The sequence below is a fragment of the Rutilus rutilus genome, assembly GCF_951802725.1.
Source record: "Rutilus rutilus genome assembly, chromosome: 19".
Lineage (NCBI taxonomy): Eukaryota > Metazoa > Chordata > Actinopteri > Cypriniformes > Leuciscidae > Rutilus > Rutilus rutilus.
The window spans coordinates 20,891,355-20,897,267 of NC_140232.1; the positions used below are offsets into that span (position 1 = coordinate 20,891,355).

General features: G+C 39.0%; 1 long non-coding RNA gene across 1 annotated transcript; it reads left to right on the forward strand.

Moving 5' to 3' along the window:
• The first annotated feature begins 241 nt into the window (after positions 1-241).
• On the forward strand, positions 242-4,380 carry LOC311278092. Its single transcript, XR_014625381.1, has 4 exons — positions 242-492; positions 1,695-1,793; positions 3,655-3,744; positions 3,881-4,380. It is a non-coding gene; the product is annotated as an uncharacterized lncRNA (long non-coding RNA).
• The last annotated feature ends 1,533 nt before the right edge of the window (positions 4,381-5,913 follow it).

Sequence of the window (5,913 nt, forward strand, 5' to 3'; positions counted from 1 at the left end):
TAACTATAAATTATGCATAATTGCATGCAATTAACCCTAAACCAAACCCTCATCCTAAACCTAACCCTTTTTACGACAGGTAGAATCTGTGATCCCTGACCCAGTTCGTTTACTGGATTCCATGGATGCAATACACTGTAAAAAGTGATTCTGAGTTTTAGTCAGGTGGACTAGTAAAATCATGTCCTGTCAACTTGTAGTGTCTCACTACACAATAGGATGAGTTATGACAACCTCAACTTGAAGGGAAATGGAAAACTTTAAATAACGTGTTCATATAACAACAAAACATAGGTTCTATCAACTTTCTGTGTAATGCGCATGTGCCAGAAACTCTACGTCATGATGACGTACTATTTGAACGAATTTGAAGCAGACGCGCCATCGCCATTTTCTGCACGAGAAGTTGCTGATGCAAGAAAAGACGAAGGAGCCCGCGTTTGAACGAGTAGGCTACAGGTGGACTTTTATGGACTGCAAATAATGAAATGAGTAAGTATACCCTGATTTGTGCTTTCTTTCATGTTAAATTATGCTTGTTTATCGCACCTCGTCCGTATTTTGATTCCAGGCACATTTTGATCACATTTGGCAAACTCGATTAACGTTATTTATCAGGAGCCACACGCACTGCTAGGCAAATTTCTGCTCGCTAGACAGAGACACCGAGCTGCTGTCGAGACGTGAGCAGAAAGAGAAGTCGTCATTATAAGTTAATGTTGATAAATAGATAAAATAGTGTACATATAAGTTTTTTTTTAGCGTGTTCTTAATCGGATCTCATTCTCGTTAGACACACCTAGCCTAATAACCAGTAAGTTAATATCTGAAGCAGCGCCGCCAGTATTTGTGTTTAACATGAAAAAAAAGAAAAAAAAAAAAAGAAGCTCGATTGACTTATATTTCTTAAACACCCAGTTGTTATTTTTTCAAATGACATAGGCTACCATATGAATGTTTTGAGCAAGTGCAAACGGCGTGTCTTCTGTTGGCCTTAGGTAACTTGCGATGTAAGTTATTAATATAAGTCATGCATATAACTTTTTGTAGTGTAATAATCACATTATTAAACTTATATGTAATTTGTGTTACCTGTGAAGCCCTGAAGAAGCATGAAATTCAGAATTACGTTATTTGTAGAAAACATTTTCACATAATAAAAGCTATATTTATAGCATTGCTCACTTTTAACTTGGCAGCAACATCATCAGTATAATTAAATGCATCACCCAGCCATAGAAATAAAAAAATGTTGATATTGTTTTCCTCATTGTATTTGGGGAGTAAGATGTTTTAGGGCTACATGATTATGGCAAAAATCATAATTTTCGATTAGGCTATTTTAATTGGCGATTATTAATTACGATTATCTGCATAATTTACATTGAATGATGTTTTAAATAGCTTTATAACAGTGGTTCTCAACTCGTTTAAATTCGACCCACATTTTCCCATAGTCATCAAGTCACGACCCTATTATTTTATGGATTTCTTTTATGCCTATTTTAACAATTGTAGACACAAACAAGTGCTGTTCTATTAGAAGATATGGGCAAACTTAAAATCCTAGGATTATATGACCAGTTCTTTCATGTTGAGTGAAATTAAAATGTTTTGACTTGTTAATGTTTTAATTCTGTCACTGAGATCCTGGCATCTTTGTTAAATTTGTAAATGTATTTATGTTTTTATAGATCAGCAAAGAATTCACCAGGCTTGTGTCAAAGGACCCGAGCAAGTCCTTTTTGGAAGGCCTAGGTGGTATTTTTGCATGAGTTTGGAGTGGCATGTTGGTGAGTAAATGACAATTATCATCTTTGGTAACCTATCCTTTTAAATCCTTTAAAGTGTTGTTACAACCCAAATTCATTTAAGGCAGGGGTGCCTAATCCTGCTCCTGGGGAGCCAAGATCCTGCAGAGTTTAGCTTCAACCCCAATTAAACACACCTGAACCAGCTAATCAAGGTGTTCAGGATCACTACAAACTTCCAGGCAGGTGTGTTGTTGAACCAAGTTGGAGTTAAACTCTGCAATACATTATTGGCCTTCTATGAGCAGACTTAGAGTGCTTTGGTCTGGTTTCACACTCAACTTGATTCTATCGAACCCTGGTGCGTTTGCGTGCATATTACATCATGGCAAACGTGCACGGCGCATGATAGAAAACAGAACGCGGGTCAGTATAATTCTGTGCTATTATGCGCAGCTGAGTGAACAACACAGGTTTACTGTGTGTGTGTGTGTGTGTGTGTGTGGCATAAGGTGACCTTCTGCTGCTTGCAAACGGACTCTTTTGAGGAGACAGTGGATTTCCAAATTTGTTGCCCTGATTCCACGTGCTTTGCACGAATACACCGCAGACTCACTCTCGCTCGTATCCAAGGTAAATCATCAACACTGTCATCCCTTACATGTGTTTTATTTAACTAAATACATCATAATCAGCTAAAACGCATGCGCAGGTCACTTTACTTCCTGAACAAGCGCGCACCCGAGTCCATGTTGCTTTCTCATTCACGCGAACTGCGGCATGTTTCAGGAGCAACCGAACTCAGACCACCTCCTCTAGGTAGTCTCGGATTCGCTACCCCAGTGCACACCTGGGTCCGCCTGACAGCGTTCACATTAGAGATTTTTCATGTGAACCGTGCCCCGTTCCGAATTAAACTTAGGGTGCTTTCACACTGGCAGTTTAGTTCGGAACGGGGCACGGTTCGCATGAAAAAACGCTAATGTAAACGCTGGTCTGAGTTCGGTTGCTCCTGAAACATGCTGCAGTTCGCGTGAATGAGAAAGCAACATGGACTCGGGTGCGCGCTTGTTCAGGAAGTAAAGTGACCTGCGCATGCGTTTTAGCTGATTATGATGTATTTAGTTAAATAAAACACATGTAAGGGATGACAGTGTTGATGATTTACCTTGGATACGAGCGAGAGTGAGTCTGCGGTGTATTCGTGCACAGCACGTGGAATCAGGGCAACAAATTTGGAAATCCACTGTCTCCTCAAAAGTCCGTTTGCAAGCAGCAGAAGGTCACCTTATGCGACACACACACACACACACACACACACACACACACACACACACACACACACACACACACACACAGTAAACCTGTGTTGTTCACTCAGCTGCGCATAATAGTACCGAATTATACTGACCCACGTTCTGTTTTCTATCATGCGCCGTTCACCTTTGCGATGACGTAATATGCCCAAAAACGCACCAGGGTTCGATAGAATCAAGTTGAGTGTGAAACCAGACCAACGCTGGGGGGCGCCGGGAACAATCGCGCTCGGGCTCGGACCGCAACAAACGAGCCCAGTGTGAAAGCCCCCTAAACTAAACTGCCAGTGTGAAAGCACCCTTAGACACTCCTGATTTAAGTGCCATGAGCGTGTTACACCCACTATTAAATCTTATTTTGGTGCTGAACAAAAAGATAACAAACAACTGTTGTTGCACCACATCACTGGTAAATTACAACAAAAGTGTACAAGTGTAAATGTGCAAATTTGAAATGAATGTTTATGTGTTTTTTTTTTTTAAACAAGACTGAGGGAGGGGGAGAAAGGATAAATGAATAAAGAAAAACATTGGATTGAGGATTGAACCAATAAAGCTGGTACTTTAACCATCCTTTTATTTTACAGACAACAAATCAAAGGATGAGGACTGCAGCATTGCTTGGCCTGCCGTGGTACATGCGAGAGAATCCTTCAAAATTCATGAAGATATGTGAGGTAAGCTGAAACCTTTAAGGCAAAACAATGAAAAATTTAAATTTCTTAATTTGCAGGGGTCTGGGGACTGTAAATTGTTTGTGTAATTGGTTTTAAGTAGGCTAATAGTACCTTGTTTTGTTTGCATTCTATAAAGCCCAGTGACATTGAAGAGGAAGTGACCAAGGGTGTGGTGATAGGAATCCTACTGGTTGTGGAAAATGTGATGGAACCTCAGTCAGCGTTCTACAATGACGTTGTCCTGGTGATTGAGGAAGAAGTGGTGATGCGTCACCTGAGTGCTGTACCTAATGCTTTTCTGAACCTGATGGGCCTTGGTGTACGCATTAAACCTTGACTACCCAAAGAAATTCAAATTCACTTTTGAAGTGATACAGCGCCTGTTTATTGGTGTTGGATCAGACTCTTGAACTCAAGTTCACTCTTTGAAGAGCAAGTTGCTGAGATAAGACTGAAAACAAACAAAATCTTTTCTCCTTCTTGCTACTGTTAAATCGTTGCACTGTTTTAAAGTTTAAGAGCATTTGTTATTTTAGATCTCATTGTTTTAAGTGTAACGTTAGTATTCTTGATTTTCAAACAGACTGTATTCTTGTTACCTTGTCCTGCTTGCTCTTTCCTTGTCATGCTTCTACAAGTGGGAATTGAAGACACTTAGTGGTGCACGATATATCGGCCGCCGATATAATATCGGCCGATATGGTCATTTTTTTACACATCGGTATCGTTCCGATGTCAAAATATGGCCGATGTGAACAGGCCGATATTTAATGTGTGAAGCTGAAGAGGTTGATGTGAGAGAAATACACATTTCATACAGATGACATAAGCAGAGAACAGTCTGTTTTCTTTCATTTTGAATTGTTCTGTTTAAAAATAGAAGTTTCAAGCTTTCTATATATGTCTCAGGTCTGTGAGGCAGGTAGGTTTCGGTTCATTTATGAGACGCGCTCCAGGTTCATGCGCCGTCGCCTCTGTCCTGATTAAATATTTTCTAGTATATTTACTTTTTATTTATTAAATCCAATTCAATTCGTTGATGAAACATTGATCAAAATTAAGATACAATTAGGTTTCGGTTCATTTATGAGACGCGCTCCAGGTTCACGCGCCGTCGCCTCTGTCCTGATTAAATATTTTCTAGTATATATACTTTTTATTTATTAAATCCAATGCAATTCGTTGATGAAACATTGATCAAAATTAAGATACAATTAATACAAAACGAAATTAAATTTAAAGACAGGCTTTGTGCTTTCTGCTTGAGGTCTCTGTGAAAGTTTTAAAGCAGTTTTTAAGTGCCGAGAGCGCTCATGTCCGTAACATTGTTAATGCAGTCCAGTGCGACTTATGTTTTTTTCCTCCTCATGACACATTTTTGACTGATCGTTTTTTGACTCGTAGATATTTGAATATATTGCTTGATATATGATACCCATTCGAATTTGATTTTTCTCAAAAGTGACAGCGCGTGTGATTTGTGGATTCTGATAAGCGCGAGTGGAGAAACAGGCGTTTATTTATTCATTCTCAGTGTTGAGAAACGTAGCCTTCATGTGTTATTGTGTTAATAATAACTAAAGTAGCCTACCTAATTATGTTACATATTTAGTTTGTATGAAAACTATCGCGTTCGTTACTTATGGATTAAAAAAGTAGGCTACCGGTGCTGCGCGAGCTCTCTCTCACAAACACGGACGCGCGCACATAGAGAGAGAAGATAATTGTAAAATGAAAACGGGCTAAGCAGAAAGCACTATTTTTCATGTGTTATTGTGTTAATAATAACTAAAGTAGCCTACCTAATTATGTTACATATTTAGTTTGTATGAAAACTATCGCGTTCGTTACTTATGGATTAAAAAAGTAGGCTACCGGTGCTGCGCGAGCTCTCTCTCACAAACACGGACGCGCGCACATAGAGAGAGAAGATAATTGTAAAATGAAAACGGGCTAAGTTTAAATTTTGTTCTTGCTTGTTTGTTTTTTTCTGTCAAAATGTCAGAAAGCATTTTGTATTATCCATCCGTGTTTTTAAAATTCGTTAAATGACGGACGTTTTACTGTTAACACAGCCCATATGTCGGATTCGTCTTATAGCCTACTTGTTATTATTTTTAGAATAAGTGATTAGTTATGCTATTATTGGACTCCTGTCTATTCATTGTC